Source organism: Hevea brasiliensis, chromosome 6 (genome assembly GCF_030052815.1).
Source record: "Hevea brasiliensis isolate MT/VB/25A 57/8 chromosome 6, ASM3005281v1, whole genome shotgun sequence".
Taxonomy (NCBI): Eukaryota; Viridiplantae; Streptophyta; class Magnoliopsida; order Malpighiales; family Euphorbiaceae; genus Hevea; species Hevea brasiliensis.
Genome location: NC_079498.1, coordinates 68103126 through 68122274, shown reverse-complemented (window position 1 = coordinate 68122274; position 19149 = coordinate 68103126).

Here is a 19149-nt window from a genome sequence, read left to right as displayed (position 1 = left end):
ATAATAGGTGCTAAGATTAAGGCCTCTTTTATCCTGTTGAAAGAAATAAGGCAATTTTCATTAAAATCAAAGGAAACATCTTGACTTAATAAATTAGTCAATGGCTTAGCTATTTTGGAAAAATGTTTGATGAATCTTCTATAAAAGCCCGCATGTCCCAAAAAGCTTTGCACTTCTTTAACATATGTTGGTGGTGGCATCTTTTTGATGATATCAACTTTTGCCTTGTCACCTTCAATCCCTCTTTCTGATATCAGATGGCCAAGAACTATGCCCTCCCTTACCCTAAAGTGATATTATTCCCAATTTAGGATCAGGTTCGATTCTTCATATCTTTGCAATAGTTTGGATAAGTTAGCTAGGCAATCATCAAAAGTAGTTTTATAGATGGAAAAATCATCCATAAAAACTTCAATGATATTTTCAATATAATCAGAAAAAATAGCCATCATGCATTTTTGAAAAGTAGCAGGGGCATTACAAAGACCAAAAGGCATTCTTCTATATGCAAAGATTCCATAAGGGCATGTGAATATTATTTTTTCTTGGTCTTCTGAGTGAATAGGAATTTGGAAAAATCCTGAATATCTATCTAGAAAAAAAAAGTAGGAATATTTTACTAGCCTTTCTAGCATTTGGTCTATGAAAGGGAGAGGAAAATGGTCTTTCTGGTGGCATTATTCAATTTCCTATAATCTATGCACATGCGCCAACCAGTGACTACGCTAGTAGGGATCAGTTCATTATTTGCATTTTGAACAATAGTTGTCCCACCCTTCTTAGGTACTACATGTACTGGACTAATCCATTTACTGTCAGAAATTGGGTATATAATACAGACATCTAATAGTTTCAGAATTTCTTTCTTAACTACTTCTTTCATGTTTGGGTTAAGACTTCTTTGGTGTTCAATAGTGGCTTTACTATTTTCCTCCTTAGGTATCTTATGCATGTAAATCGAGGGATTAATCCCTTTCAGGTCTTCTATTTTATACCCTATAGCCTTGCTATGGGTCCTAAGCACCTTTAATAATTTTTCCTCTTCTATTTCAGATAGGCTAGCATTGACAATAATAGGATATTTAGAGTTTGAGTCAAAAAATGTGTACCTTAGTGAGGAGGGGAGAGGTTTAAGTTTTACCTATTTAGTGTTGTCCTCTGGTATACTTTTGGGTTGCTCCTCCTTCAGCTCTTCCACCTTGAAAACTTGAGCTTAGAGTAAGGGTGGATTAGTTGCTAAAGATTGTGCACAAGCTATAATTTCTATGTTTTCATTATCAACTGTGTGGATGTGCACTACGCATGCTTCAAGAGGATCTTCAGGATGTGCTTTATAAAATTCCTCTTCAACTTGCTTGTTAACTATATCAATCTTAAAGCATTCACCGGGTTCAAGTTTGTGCTTCATCATGCTGAACAGGTTGAATTCCACCTCTTTATCTCCCACTTTGAGAGTTAACCACCCATTCTTAACATCTATGATAGCTCCGGCAGTTGCCAAGAAAGGTCTCCCTAAGTTGATGGGGATTTGGACATCCTCTTCCATCTCTAACAAAGTCAACTGGAATGAAGAATTTACCCACCTTAATAGGGATGTTCTCTAAGATGCCCACAGGATATTTAACAGATCAATCAGCCAATTGTAGTGATATTGTCATGGATTTCAGTTCTTTGACCTCCAGCTTTTGACATATTGATAGAGGCATTAGACTTACACTTGCCCCAAGATCACAGAGGGCCTTGTATGCTTTGATGGCTATTTATTTTTCCGTATGGCACTGCATTCCTCTGTGAGAGCAACAGTCTCATAGTTTTCCAACTTTCTTTTCTTTGACAAAATTTCCTTAAGGAATTTAGTGTAGGATGGCATCTGAGAAAGTGCTCCAGTGAAGAGAATGTTGATGTAGAGTTTCTGTAAAACTTCTAAAAACTTCCCAAACTGCTTGTCCAATTTGGCTTTTTGGAATCTCTGAGGAAAAGGTAGAGGAGGCTGATATGGCTCTAGTAGCTTCTTTTTCTTCCTTGTTTCCTCTTCCTGGTCCTTTTTGGCTTTTTCCTCTTTCTCCTCTACTTGGCTTTCAGATTTATCAAAGGTTTTCTTGGTTGGTTTTTCCTTTAATTGTTCTAGAACTCTTCCACTCCTCAATATAACTGCCTTACACTACTCCTTTGGGTTCATCTCTGGTTGACTAGGCAGTTTACTGGCAGCCTTGCTTGAAGAACTTGCTTGCTGAGCAATTTAATTTTCAAGCATCTTATTGTGGGTGGCAAGTTGGTCCATTATGGAAGCAAGCTGCTTGATCATTTCATTCTGCTGTTGTTGAGCTGCTAAGAAACCTTCCATCATGGATTCCATGGTCAACTTTGGTTCAGGCTATTGAGGTTGAGGAAGTGGTGGTGGTTGTGCAAAGTTTTGTCCTCTATTCTGAAATTCAAGGGTGCTGGTGGTCTGTACTCTTGTTGTTTGTTCATTGGTTGATTCTGTGAATTTGAACATGAGAAATTTGGTTGGTTCCTCTATCCAGGGTTATAAGTATTTGAGTATGGATTATTGAGTTGCCACTGTTATTCACATAGTTCATTTATTCTGTGGAGGGTTCATTAAAGTTATTGCATTCTGAAGTCATATAACCTCCTCCACAACTATCGTAGTGCTGGTTGCTCATTCCTACAGCATTGGTTTGCATTCTATTGAGCCTCTTCGTGAGCTGGTCAAATTGAGCATTTATCATACTTAGGGCATCCACTTCTAGGATCCCTACTATCCTTTTTGTATTTCCCCTTTCATTTTACCATTCGTAGTTGTGATACGCGACCCTCTCCAAAAGTTTAAGTGCTTGTGTTACCATTTTTCCCATTAGGTCACCTTCTGCAGCTGAATCAACTGTGCTCCTTGTAGAGGGCAGTAGCCCATTATAGAAATTCTGAACTAGGAGCCAATCCTTTATGCCATGGTGTAGACATTCCCTCTACATATCTTTATATCTCTCTCATGTGTCATAGAGTGATTCACCTTCCTTCTGTCTGAAGGTGTTGAGTTCAACCTCAATTTTGTAGTCTTTGTAGGTGGGAAATACCTTGCTAGAAAAGCTTGTGAGAGGTCTTCCCAGTGGTGAATGTTCTAGCTAGTTGAGAAAGTAACCACTTCTGTGACACCCCTTGCCCGTGTACAGAATATCCGAGTAAGCAATATCACACGGTGTATCGGCACACTCTATTTTACCTTAATCAATTTTTGTCATAGTTTGAATATAGTTTATGAAATATAATTTATTTAAGCCATTTATCAAAATTATTATTTATTTGAGGTTCTGAAAATTTTATAGAAAATCCGGCAGAGTACCGGCTAAAAATGGAGAAAACAGTTCTTTGGAACCTGTGAAAAACACTTCCAATATTCATATCTCATCACTCTCAAACTCCAATATCAAAATCTCAACATTTTTCAATTTCATTTCTCAATCATTCATCTAATGTGATAATCAAGTACAATTCACAGATAAATATTCACATTTTCCATTCACCAATACAATTTTCATTATTTACATGAACATCAAAATACATTATATAAATCCAAATACATATGAGAAAATAAAAAAAAAATAGTTACAAAATACCAAAATGAAACCTAGTGTCCTACCAATGCACTGTGGAGGGTGAGGTGACACGGACACTATGCAGAGCTGCAGGATGGACTCACCCAGTCTGCGGTCTACTGGGCTCACGATCAGTATCTCCAGAACCTACGCGTGGCAAAAGCAACGCGCTAAGCAATGATGCTTAGTGGTGCAATAATAAAATAAAAGAAAATAGCAGAAAATAAATATGTATTGAATGTATATGTCTTATTTGTTTTGTATTTGTTATATTCATTTATTTCTTTAACTTTGTCCATTTTCATTCATTTGGTTGCCCAAGTAACCTATCCGACGATCGGATGGATAAACGGGTAAACTGGCACTGGGTATCAAGTACCTCGGGCTGTCACACCATCTGTCACATATGCATCTCCCGGTGTGCAACAGAACAGCTAACAAGCTGTGAATAATATTAGGCACGAGGCCAAGTCTCAATACAATATCAAAATGGCTAAAAGCCATAAAATCATAGAATGGCATAATGCCATGTGCAGTACTGCTAACTAAACCCTATTGGCATGCCAAACTATCCAAACCAATCTTGTTAGGTATACTAGGGCATTTGATACTTTAAAATTCTTCAATTTGTGAATTTCAAGTTTTGGTGTCACTATTCACTTCATTAGTCAATAAAAATGTTGACTTTTGGATAGAAAATAGGTGTATTGGTTTTAACACTCCCAATGTACCACATTTTTCATTTAAAACTTGTTGGAATTAATCACCAAATCCATTTCCAAACTTAGCACTAAGGGGCAGAATTTTCAGTTTTTGTACCATAAATTTACTGTTCTATTAGGGATTGTTACAGTGGAAATTTGAGGAAATGGTAAACATGAAAGTTGTTCCTTATTTTGTTTAGTTGAATTTATTTTTTTGAATCACTCCATTTGGAGTTTTGTAGCTCCAGATATGGTCCAAAAACCACAGCTGGTCGGATTGAAAAACTACAGAATTTACCAAATCTACAGTACAATGAACAGTGACTGTGAGTGCCTTATTGGATAGATTCTGGTCATAATTTGGGATAGATTTCTTCATGAAAGTTGTTTGTCTATATCTTGTTGCTGTAAAAATTTCAGGTCAAATAAACCATTTTACAGTGAGTTATGGCCAAATGAACAGTTACTATTTATTTGGTCATTCTGCAGAATCTGCTTGCAGGGTATCCGGATTGGGGCCAACTTTTGGTCCACTTCCTTTGGTCTTTTGGGCATGGTTTCTTCAGAAAAATTGTGCCATTATATGTCTAGTTTCATGTCCAATTGGCCAAACACCAATTGAACCTACACAGCCAAAAATATGGCAGTCCAAACAGGCTAGACTCGGCCTCCCATCACTTGTCACTAGGCAGCCTACCAATTTGGTTTGTAACACTCTAGTTCACTTCAAATTATGGTCAACTTGCCTCAAATGGTCACTAATTGACCATGAGAATGTTCACTCACCATCTCATAAGCAAAATCAAATTTTCACTCCCAAAACCCTAATCCCCATTATGAATTTACACAAGATGACTTAATTAACTAACTAATTCACTATCCCCATATATATATGCTTTAAACATGATCTCTAGTCCACTTTAAGTCCATCAAAACAATCAACCCTATCCCTTCCTTAGGGCTGCCGAAATCCATGGTATACATACACATAAATTGCGTTCATTTGACTTACAAATTCTTACTCCTTTTTAAGTCTCTAACATGGAAATAAAGAGTTTTAGGTATATATGTGCACTAACCTCTTGTAGAGCAGAATTTTTCAAGCTTAAACTTCACTTTCCTTCTTCTTCTTGGCTGCCAAAGGGTTATGCAAGGTGCAAGGATGAATTTTAGTGAAAGGAGTAGGAGGATTTATGGTGAAATGAGGAGAGAAATTGAGCTTGTTGAATGTGTTAATGGGGGTTTGGTCTAGGGCATGGTTTCGGTTGGTTTAGGGAGGAGGAAGATGGCTATTGCTTTTTAATTTCTTTGGTCTTATTTATCTCTTCTTATTAGCTAATTAAATGGTTGTTTAATTTTGATTGGTTGGAATTTTTAATTGACATCATAATGATGTCATAATTTGCTTTTTATTGATTTTTCTTTTCTTTTCTTTTCTACTAGCATTACATTAATTTTTCATCACCCTTAATTCATATTTTATGTCATAATAATTATTTACTCAACTGGAAAAGTCGGCCAAAAATCGTCTCTGAAGGCGAAATGACCAAAATGCCCTCTGTTTGGCTTAACGGGTCAAAATTGTCTGTACCGATTGAAAAAATTTTCTAAATATTTTCTTGGCATTCTAATGCCATAGGAACCTCAATTACCCTTCTCTGGAGTCCCAAAAATCAACCCTAGTTGCGAGAACCGCAACTTCCCTCTAGGTTACCCATCGCTTGGGCATCGGCTCATTTAACTTAGTTGTATTTTATTTCTAAAATTTTTACTAAATTTTTATTATTAATATTTGAGTTAATTGTGGTTCCTGACTTTAGTTTAAATATTTTTTTCCGGACGTTCTAACTGTCCGGACCAACACCGGTCACCGGAACAGTCAAATGTACGGAGTTGCTACCGAGAGGGTGTTACAACTTCCTTGCTCTATCTCGAAGGGAGAATGGAAATGCTCTGAATCTTATAGCTTAATCAAAGACTCCATTCATCTTGAATGTGTCACATAGGGCAAGAAAGCACTGGAGGTGGCAGTGCAGATCTTCTGTAGGTGAACCTCCAAATTGGGTCTGTTGAATCATTTGGAGCCATGCTAGTTTTAGTTCAAAATTATTGGCTTCCACTGGGGGTCTCGTAACATTGGGCTAGAATCGTTGTATAGATGGAGCTCCATAGTCTCTTAGGAGTCTTGGCCTATTATCATTATCGGCCATTATTGGAGTTTTTGGATTTCCTTGATCTTGTTCTTGGTGTCTCCTTTCTCTCCTGATGGCTCTTAAAGTCTTATCTATCTCGGGATCCAAGTATAAAACTTCTTCTTCTAGCTTTGCTCCGGTTATGCAGCAGACCAAATGCCTGAGAGAAAATAAGAAAAATAAAACCACATAGTAAATAGAAATGCCTAAATAAGCTAAATTGCCTATTGCTTAATATTACTAAAACTAAATTCCTTGACAACGATGCCAAAAATTTATTTGCTGGTTTTACAACCACCGTAAGTGCACAGATCGCTAACAAGTAATAGAATGGTGAGTAGAGTATCGTCCCATGAGAAATTAATTAGCAAGTACTAAACTACACAACAATTTTGACTGTCTAGGCTAACAATTAAAATGGGAGAGTGAATTGAATCTATCTTGGATGTTGGAAATTAACTTTGAATAAAACTATCTATTAAAACAATTCCAGAATTAAGATTTCACACTTTAACCTTATTATAGATTTTAATCTTATTTATTCATTGGATTGAGTATCATTACTTTGATGGAAATTAATCTTAAGATATCTCAGATCCTCTCTCAAGGCACTTAAGGTGTGTTTCGATTAGAGCTAAACCCTACTTTCGTTGGTGATTAGTCCTAATAAAAACCCTTTAAGATCTATGATTAATTATGGAACTCCACAAAGGTCATCATCCTATCTCTAGGTCAGATTTCCTAGGTTAAAAATCCAAATTTTCTAATATTAATCTTCACCTTTCATTCCTTCAATTAATATCTGTAATCAATACTAAGTGGGTACCGACACATAGCATGCGTTTAGCTCGCAAGAAATTGAATCAAAGAACAAAACTCAAATCCAATAAATAAAACTAAATATTTGTCCATAATAGTGATTATGAGTGTTACTCTCTTAATTCCAGAATTAAGAGATTACTCACTCATGGTGAGTTTAACAAACATAATAAAAATAAAATGAAAGAACATGAATAATCCGCTTAAAAAAATAGAACAAAGGAACCAATGAGGATTTCTTGCAACCTTAGACTTGTGGAACTTCGGCTGAAGGTTTCCCTTTCGTGTTGATGCTCTCCTCTTAAAGATGGCTGTCTATGTGAAAATAAGATTAGGTCTGGATTAGGATTTCTTTAACTGTCTTCTTGCTTTCTGCTGCTTTTATTTATATTCCAAGTCTAGGGTTAGGTTTTTAGAGTCCCAAAAGCATTAGAAGTCTCTCCCCTATGTAGAAACTAAAGTTGGAATCAATTCAAAAAACTGGTTGTCGCGTGATACATGGCCCGTGTGTCACTGCACAGCCCAGGGCCATGTAACTTACGAGGGCTTGAATGGTTGCCTCTTATATAGGGACAGGAGTTTACATGGACCTCAGGAAGTTACATAGGCCTGATTACACGACCAGTGTACTTTTATTCTTCAGAGAAATCTTCAAGATTGGCCTAGTAGAAACTTACATGGGTCTTCATAATTTACATGGGTCATGATACACGGCCTGTGTACTTTGTTTCTTCCTTGGCTCTTTAACTTTCTCCTGGCAGTAGGTTACATGGGCCTGTGGCTTTGCTTACACAAACCATGTAAGGTGTATCAGCAACACTTCCTTATCCTTTGGTCTTTTCAAGCTTTCTTCTTTGCTCCTATGCCTTGAAACTTCTTCAAAACACCTGGAAACATATAGAAAACATAGAATTCAGAGCTTGGCAATGGAATTGACAAAAGTTGATGAAATTGATGATTATGCTTGGTTTTACTTATCTAAATGCTATGAAATATTATACAAATGTACTTAAGAATATCTATATAATATAAGTGTATCAGGTACTCAAATTGTATCTTGACTAACCCATAACCCTACTTTCATAGCGATTAAATTAACCAATATTCATTAAGTTCCTGTGATTAATTATCAGTTCCATATAGAATTTTAGCCTATCTCTAGGTCAAAAATCCTAAGTTCAAAACCTTGTTCTTCTAATATTAATTTTCACCTTTTAATCCTTCAACTAATATCTAGAATCAATACTAAGTGGGTACCAACACATTGTTAGTAGTATGCCCTAGAGCATATCATTTTGTATATAACTTGTGCATATTTTATTAATAAAAGGCAATTTCACTTTTCCATTTACATAATATATTTATGTGTAATAGAAAAGGTCCATTGATATTTTGTTAGAAATTCTATTCTTAAGTTGTTAAGAATATGAGTGACAATACTTCTAGCACAAAGTATCATAAATCGATTCACAAGCGAGGATACTTCATAAAGGACATGACTTATCCAGAAATATTATAATCATGTTTGTTCCCATGGTATTTATATGAGATATGAATAAGATGGAATGGTGAGTCTCATGCCACATAACAAACATGATAGGCACTTATACATGATAAGTAGGCTGAACCAGTGACGCTTATTATAAGCACATAGAGTTTACTCTTGTCAATGCATTGTCATATATCATATCATTGCATATAATCTTTAGACCTGAGATAACACAGTTATCTTGTATATAGGTGGTTTGAGTTTGATACTGCTTTCATACTTGTACTGTGTATGGGTATATAGGCATGTGTTGGCTCCTACTAGTTATATATGGAGATAGGTGTTGATCAAGATGGAATCTGTTACCCTAAGTAAATAGGGATAAAATCCTATGTTCATTTAATTGTTCTTGATGGTTCAAGTTCCTGGCCAGGATAGACAAATTTAGTCAGAAAAAAGTTCTGACAAGAAAATCTAATTAATCAAGAACTGAAATTAAAAGAGAACATAATATTCGTAGCAAATGAGGTTTGACATTAACCATGGCTCTAGCTCGAATTAGGATTTTGTAACGGAGAGATTCTAGTGCATGGTAACATATGATTAAAGGTTCATTTAAGGTGTTCCTTATTATTGATTCGGTGGCCATGGCATATTATGCTAGGTGTTAACCATAGTCTATGAGATGCCTGAAATGATTTAGATAAATCATTTATGGTAAGAAAGAGTTCTAATGATATCAAGAGTTAATATCATTTCTCATTGCCAATAAGTAATGAGCCTAGTAAGTCACACATCTACACAAACTAATCACTATTTAAAATGTGATTTAATTAATTAATTAAAGAGGCTTGGTTTGTAATAAGATTGCAAAGTCCCTAACATAACTTGAAACTAAATCTAGGTTATTGAATGTATAGTATAAATTAAATTTATATTTAATTTGATTAAATATGAATTTAATTATGAGAAATTAATTAATGGAGATTAATTAATTAATTAATTAATTAATTAATTAATATTTGATATAAATTAATTTAAAGAGGAGAAATTATGATTTTGGGTTGAGAACTCAAATTAAATAGTAGGGGCAAATTAGTTTTTTCATATGGTGACATGTGGCACCATGAGATGGTGACACATTGCACCATATGATCTTGCCACTTGTCTTCCTATGATGGAAGACCACATGTTATGATTTAAATGGAGCTTGACACATGGCTTCATAGGATTAAATCAAATAATAAGAAGATGGGATCCTGTGGTGACATGTGGCAAGGGAGTTTGGGTTTGACCTAAGTATATAAAGAAAAATCAGCCAACCTCTCTTTTCTCTCATATGTGTGACGGTACAAAGGCTTCTTCTTCTCCTCTTCAATTTCTCAATTGATTCAAAGGGAAAAACTAAGATTTCCTTTTGAATTAAATTATTAGAAAGTGTTTCTAACACCCAATACATTCATACAACCTTCACAAAGCATAAACCCCATCTCATAATTGGTCGACAAGGCTTAAGAAGCCAATCTAATGGCTGTCATTGCTACCTTGGTGTGTGCTTGTGATGGATAAACTAGAGGGACAACATTTGGGGTCCTAAGAACATCCTATGATTGCATTAATTGTGCTTTGCATCAATTGTGTATCAAGAGGTTAGTACCTAAAAATCCCTTTTTTAGCTAGGGTTTGATTGAATTAATTGTTAATTCATAATCTTTAATGGCAAATGAAATTTAAATGCATGCTAAAATATGTTTTGGTATGCAATTGGGCATTAGAAATTGATTAGGTTCATAAGACACTTTGCATGGTGCATGTAACCTTAGAAATAATTTTTGAAATTCAAGGTTCTAATACCTAATAATCACGCTTCCACTCCTTCAATTGGTATTTGAGCCACTATATTTACCATTAATTAAGCCTATACCTAATTAAATTATTTAATTAGGAATTTTAATCACACAATTGATTTTTGAAAAATGTTTTCAAGGTATCAAATTTGGAAAGGGTTTCTAAATTTAAATTTATTTGAATGAGATTCAAATATGAATTTTTGGTTGAATATGTGATATTCAATTTAATTTTAGTATGTAAATTTTATTTAATTATTAAATTTTAATATGCATGATGGATGATCATGGACAATTAAAGGCCAATGTGATTGGATTTATTTCTTTTATTTTTCTTTGGGTTTCAACATAATTAATTTTATTTTAGTGGCATGTATTATAAATGTTTTAATAATTTAGGTTGTAATTTCATTTATTTGAGGAATTTAAAGTCCATATTCTTGTAAATTTGCCTTGGTATGCTAAGAATTACAATGTAATTGGATTGCAAGAAGATCAAGGAAGTCAAGAGCATTAGTGGGACCAGTGGGAGAAAATCAAGATCAAGTATCGATTATGTACTCCTTCAGCAACTCTCGTAAAATGAATGAATGAAATACACCTAGAAATGCCCTGATTCAATTCTTGGTGGCTAAGAATTGAATCCCTTATAAAGTCCATGATCCTACCATATTATTTGTTTGTCCATGTATGCATGAGATGTATGTGAATGTATGCAAGTATATGATATATGTATGCCAATTAGATAATGTGCAAAGTTAGACCATAATAGTAATTAAGTCGACCACTAAATCTTCCAAACAAATGATTAAGTTGAAAATGGTATAATTAAAGTAATTATATCATGGCCCTCCATTGAGATAATTATTTTAAAAAATTTTAAATACTTGCAAGTAATGCATTTATTTAAGAGATTTTCTTAAGAATAATTGTTAAGCATGAGATGTTGTAAATATTTAAATAGTTGGTGGCCAATAATGGATGTGCCTGAAGACATTAAAATTATTTGCATATTTACTGGCTCTATAGGATCAACTTAACTAATGCAAGATAAATCAATAATGGATGTGCCTGAGATTTTGACCATTAGGGGCTAAATAAATGATTGAACCTCACATGAGATGTGATGGGCAAGGAGTTGCTCACTTATAGTTTATTATAATTCCAATAATGGATGTGCCTGAGGATGATCAATAAGACTATAAGAATTCAATCACTCACTAGAAATCCATCCAACTAGGATTTCCATTTCCTACTTTGGAAGTGTAGGGTTCGTTAAGTTAGTGGGAGGACCAATTTGATTAAAAGACCATAATCATTTTGGTTAATTACTTGAAACATTTACTAATTAATCTAGTTATTTTCTATAATTAATTTTTTTGATAATAATGAACACACAACAACCACCACTATCCAATATCCTTGCAAGCATTGATGGGTGTCGAATCCACCAGAAATTAAATTAACTGAAATTACCATTAATGAAATACTTTCTGTAGCAAATGGTAAATCCAGGTTGAACCCTAGAGACTGAATTATTAATTTTCGTGCACTTGTGTATAATGGAAAACGAAAGAAACAAAGATTGGGGGGGGGGGGGTGGTGCTTTTAACACAAAATCAGAAGAAATCAGAAATTGAAGAACTAAATAGGAAAATCTCAAGTTAAACAAACTTCAGTCCAAGGTAATTCGCATTCCAATGCATTGATTTGATCATAGACAAAAGAATTACAATTATCTCTTATTGAATACTTAACATAGATTTACTAAACAGCGAGGTAAACCCCTGACTTCTCCTATACTCATCAATTTGAGCCCAGCACTCTTATTGACTATAATTATTAACTGAGTTGGCATTAAGCAATCCTCATCAAATTAATAACTGCTTTAAGAAAATGAAGTAGTTAAGCTGAACAATAATTTATGAAACATAAATCATTTAATCCATCCTATTGTTTCCTTAGGTTATTATCGAAAACTTAGATCATAATCAATAAAACCTAATTGCTACTCATGTTCAATCTTACACAACAATTACGAATTATGAAGATGAACTAGCAATTGATCAAATAAACAATCAACTAATAGGCCTTTTTAGCAAATCATTCAACAGATAAAAAATAATTAAATAAGAAAACAATAGATATTCAAAAAGACATAAATAAAATTAAGAACCTGGTCTCACAAATCACACATAAGAACTTGAATCCCTTGAACTAAATTAAAACTTAGCCACTCATGTTCATGGCTTACAGAAAAATAAAATAAAGAAATCTAAAGAAGAATTCTAAAAGACGAATGGAGAGGCTACTGAATGGTGTCTATGGAGAATGAAGATGTGAATTGGGATCCTCTTAGCTGCTACCCAAAGATATATTTATACTAAAAAAACCTAATCCCAAAGATAGGAACCAAACCAAACTAGGAAAGGTTTTGAAATTCAAGATGCAGATTTTCAACTTGCATTCACGTTTCTGGAATCAAGGCAAATTTTCAGCAACTTTCTTTTCGAATCTGCCTCTGCCCTCTTCAGGAAAATTGTAGCCCTATTTCTTAGCTTACTCATGGACCCAAATCTGAGGTATACAGCCTAAGTTATGGCCCAAAAACCAGGACTGGTTCAGTCAAACGGTCCAGCCCATTATGACGACTTCATTGCCATTTTTTGACAATTAAAATGGTCTCATCTTATTAGTAGTATGCCCTAGAGCATATCATTTAGTATGTATCTTATACATATTTTTATTAATAAAAGGCTTTTCCACTTTTCCGTTTACATAATATATTTATGTGTAATATAAAAGGTCCATTAATATTGTGTTAGAAATATTATTCTTAAGTTGTTAAGAATATGAGTGACATTATTTCTAGCACAAAGTATCATTAATAGGTTCACAATCGAGGATATTTCATAATAAGGACATGACTTATCCAAAAAGATTGTATTCATGTTTGTTCCCAAGTTATTTATATGAGATATAAATAAGATGGAATGGTGAGTCTCATGCCGTATGACAAACATGATAGGTACTTATAAATGATAAGTAGGCCGAACCAGTGACACTTATGAAAAACACATAGAGTTTACTCTTATCAATATTTTTTCATAAATCATATCAGTGCATATAATCTTTAGACCTGAGATAGCACAGTTATCTTGTATATAGGTAGTTTGAGTTTGATACTGCTTTCATACTTGTACTGTGTATGGGTATATGGGCATGTGTTGGCTCCTACTAGTTATATATGGAGGTAGGTGTTGATCAAGATGGAATCTATTCTTCTAAGTAAATAGAGATAAAATCCTATGTTCATTTAATTGTTCTTGATGTTTCAAGTTCCTGGCCAAGACAGATAGATTTAATCAGAAAAGATTTTCTGATGAGAAAATCTTTTTAATCAAGAATTGTAATTAAAAGAGAACATGATATTCATAGCAAATGGAGTTTGACATAAACCATGACTCCAGCTTGAGTTGGGATTTTGTAACAAAGACATTCTAGTGCATGGTAACATATGATTATAGGTTCATTTGAGGTAAACCTTATTACTAATTGGGTGGCCATGGCATGCTATGCTAGGTGTTAACCATGGTCTATGAGGTGCATAAAATGATTTAGAGAAATCATTTATGGTAAGAAAGAGTTCTGATGATATTAAGAGTTGATATCATATTTCATTGCCAATTAGTGATGAGCCTAGTAAGTCACATACATACACAAGTTATCACCTAATTAAATATGATTTAATTAATTAATTAAAGAGTTTAATTGATTAATTAAATAGGTTTGGTTTGTAATTAGATTGCAAAGTCCCTAGCATGACTTGAAACCAAATCTAGATTATTAGATGTATAGTATAAGTTAAATTTATATTTAAAGTGTTTAAATATGAATTTAATAATGAGAAATTAATTAATAGAGATTAATTAATTAATTTATGTTTGATATAAATTAATTAGAAGAAGAAAAATAATTATTTTGGGTTAAGATCTCAAAATTAAGACACAGGGGCATTTTGGTCATTTCGTAGTGTGACACATGGCACCATGAGATGGTGACACATGGAATTACACATAAGCTTGCCAAATGTCTTTTAATCATGTAAGATGATTAAAATTAAGATTAAATATAGGTTTGACACTTGGCACAATGTGATTGGGTCACTTAAACCTAGAATTAATCAAAGAGTGACATGTGGCAAGGGTTTAATGTGTTAACCTAGCTATATAAGTGTTGTTATGAGAAAATAAAATATAACCAGCAGCCACACTCCTTTGTCATGCCATTTTGAAGCTCTCCCTCTCTTCCTCTTCATCTCTCATCAATTCAAAGAGATTAGCCATCAATCTCTTGAATTAAAAATACTAGAAATTGTTTCTAGTATCCTATTTACATCTCCAATCTCTTAAGAGGCAGAACTTGAATTTCTAATTAATAGAAAAAACTTTAGAAGCTGTTCAAGGGCCGCCATAGGTGTTCTTAGTGTGGACAAGCTAGAGAGACAACATTTGGTGTCCTGAACACGAATCTCAAAGGCGCAAATACACTGCAGTGCATCAAGAGGTTAGTGTAATCATTCTTGATTTAATCTAGGGTTTTAAAATTAATCTGATTAATTTTAAAATCTTAAATGGAAAATAAAGATCCAAAAACATATTAAAAGAGTTTTAATATGTTGTTTATCATTGAAATCAAATAGTTAAAAATTAATCTTGCATGATGCATGTGACCCTAGGTGAAAATTTTTGAATTCAATGGTATAAATTTGTGTTTTTCACGCTTCCGTTCCTTCAATTGGTATCAGAGCCACTATATTTGCCATTTAGATTGTTGATTATATGATTTAATTGTGTGATTTTATCATGAGATGATTGATCCATTACTGGTTGCAATGGATGCGTAGCGACACACATGGTGAAGCCACTATAGGTGGCGGCAACAAAGGTTCTTCAAGGTGGCGCAAGGTTTGCTTTTTAATTTATAATTATTGTATATTTAAAAGCTCATCCTATGTCTAATTAAATTGTTTAATTAGAATTTTAATTGCACAATTAAATTATGATTCAAATCAGAATTTTTAAAAATTGTTTGAATGTGATTCAAATTTGAATTTTAAAAGTTGTTTGAATGTGATTCAAATCTGAAATTTTAAAGTTGTTTGAATTATATTTAAATATGATTCTTTAAAGTTGTTTGAATAATATTCAGATCTAAATTTTTAAAAATTGTTTGAATGTGATTCAGATCTGATTTTTTAAAAATTGTTTGAATGTGATTCAAATCTGAATTTTTAAGGTTGTTTGAATGTGATTCAAATCTGAATTTTTAAATTTGTATGAATGAGATTCAAATTTGAATTTTTAAATTTATTTGAATCATATTCAAATCTGGATTTTTTAAGTTGAATATGAGATATTTAATTTATTTTAAGTATGTATATTTTATTTAATTGTTAAATAGTGATATGCATGATGGATGATCATGGACTATAAAAGTCCAATGTGATTGGATTTATTTCTTTTATGTTTCTTTGGGATTGTAAATTAATTAATTTATTTTAATTTATTTTGGGCATGTATTATTAAGTTTGTAATAATTTTTGGGTTGTAATTTCATTTATCTAAGTTCTTGTAAATTCGCCTTGGTATGCCAAGGATTACTATGTAATTGGCTTGCAAGAAGTTCAAGGAGGTCAAGAGCATTGGTGGGACCAATGGGAGGAATTCAAGATCAAGTGTTGATTATGTACTACTTTAGTAACTCTTGTAAAATGAATGAATGAAATGCACCTAGAAATGTCCTGATTCAATTCTTGGTGGCTCAGAATTAAATCCCTTAGAAAGTCCATGATCATACCATATTTACTGCTTATCCATGAATGCATGAGATGTATGAGAATGTATGCAATTATATGATATATGCATGCTAAATGGATAATGTGCAAAAGTGAGACCTAAATAGTAATTAGGATGACCATAAAATCTTCCAAACAAATGATTAAGTTGGAAATGCTATAATTAAAGTAATTATAACATAGGCCCTCCATTGGAACAATTATTTTAAGAAATTTTAAATAGTTGCATAAGATGTAATTAATTTAAGAGATTTTCTTAAGAATTATTGTTAAGCATGAGATGTTGTAAATATGTAAATGGTTTGGTGGCCAATATTGGATGTACCTGAGGACATTAAAATTATTTGCATAATTACTGGCTCAATGCGATCAACTTAACTAATGCAAGATAAGTTAATAATGGATGTACCTGAGATTTTGAGCATTAGGGGCTAGGTAAAGGATTGAACCTCACATGAGATGTGATGGGCAAGGAGTTGCTCACTTATAGTTTATTGTAATTCCAATAATGGATGTACCTGAGGATGATCAATAGAATTATAAGAATTCAATCACCTACTAGAAATCCATCCAACTAGGATTTCCGTTTTCTACTTTGGAAGTGTAGGATTCGCTAAGTTAGTGGGAGGACCAATTTGATTAAAAGACCATAATCATTTTGGTTAATTACTTGATACAGTTATTAATTAATCTAGTTATTTTCTGCAATTAATTTTCTGATAATAATGAGCATAGAACAACCACCACCATCCAATATCCTTGCAAGCATACTTGATCGCTATAGGTTGACAGGACCTAATCTCTCTGATTGGCTAAGAAATTTGAAAATTGTCCTGAACCTTGAACATATAGGATATGTTCTAGATTCAAATGTTCCTGGTCCCTTACCTCCAGAGGCCACTCAAGAGGAACATGAAACTTTGGACAAGTGGAAGGAGCATGATATGAGAGTTTAGTGTTACATGCTTGCTTCCATGAGTAATGAGTTACAGAAGCAGCATGAGAACATGCAGAGTGCAAGTGAGATCCTCCTTCACCTACAAGAGTTGTATGGTGAGCACAGTAGGAATGCTAGGTATGAGATATCTAGGCAGCTGTTTCGCATGAGGATGTCTAAGGGACAGAATGTTAGGGATCATGTCCACAAGATGATTCGGCTGATTGAGCAGTTGGAACATCTTGACGTCAACATGGATTTCCAACTACAGACGGATTTGATCCTTCAGTCCCTTCCTGAGTCTTTTGGGAATTTTGTGACAAATTTCCATATGACTCAACAGGAATGCACCTTAGCTGGTTTAATCATCATGCTGGTTATTACCCAAAAGAATATGTCGGGCAATAAAGGAAAAAAGGTAGCTTTGATTGCATCTTCTTCTACTGGAAAGTCCAATAAGAAGAAGGGCAATAAGAAAAAGAAACCTCACATTCCTGGTCCTTCTAAGAAAATAGCTAAACAGAAAGGGAAGACTAAAGCTGATGGAGGCAAAGGAAAGTGTTTCCACTGCCAGAAGGATGGGCACTGAAAAAGGAACTACCCAGAGTATCTTGCTTCTCTGAAGGACAAGAAGGATAGACCTTTGGAAGGTATGTCCATATCTTGTTATTTAGATTCTGATGATACTCATAGTTCATCTACAGCTTGGGTTTTAGATACTAGTGCCAGTTCTCACATATCTAATGATATTGGCAATGGCTCAACTGTTAAAGCTTTAGCCATAGGATCTAAATCTTTTTACATGTTTGGACATGTTTTGTGTTTGGATAAAATTTAATATGTACCTGATGCTTTTAAGAACATCATTTCTATATCTAGTTTGACTAGAAATGGCTATGAATTTCAGTTCACATATGGTGTTTCCAATATTTATTTTGAAAATAAATATGTTGGTTCGGGTTATATGAATGATGGTCTTTATTATATGGATAATAATGACAAACACAAAATGAATGCAAATGATCTAAATGAATGCATTGCCATAGTGAAAATCAACTCAAGTTCAAAATATATTTGGCAATTAAGGTTATGTCATGTTGCAGAAGATAGGATTGTAAAACTGGAGAAAATGGGGATTCTATCCTCATTGGGCTCTGAGCCTACTCCAACTTGTGAATCTTGCCTTCAGGGCAAAATGACTAGATCACCCTTTGTTGGATAAGGCCTAAAAGCTGAAAATATTTTGGAGCTAATACATAGTGATGTATGTGATCCATTTAAAGAAATGGCTAGAAGGGGCTTTCATTATTTTATTACCTTTATTGATGATAAATCAAGGTTTGGGTATTTGTATTTGATGAAATACAAACATGAATCCTTTGAAAAGTTCAAAGAATTTAAATCTGAAGTAGAAAATCAAACAGGAAAGAGTATTAAAGCTCTTCGATCAGATCGTGGAGGTGAATATTTGAGTACTGAATTTGATGAATACTTGAGAGAGCACGGCATTGTTTCCCAGCTGACTCCTCCAGGAACGCCACAACTAAATGGTGTATCTGAAAGGAGAAATCATACCTTATTGGATATGGTACGTAGTATGATGAGCTATACTGATATGCCAATCTCTTTTTGGGGATTTGCATTAAAATCAGCTTTGTATATTCTGAATAGGATTCCATCAAGATCAGTTTCTTCCACACCTTATGAG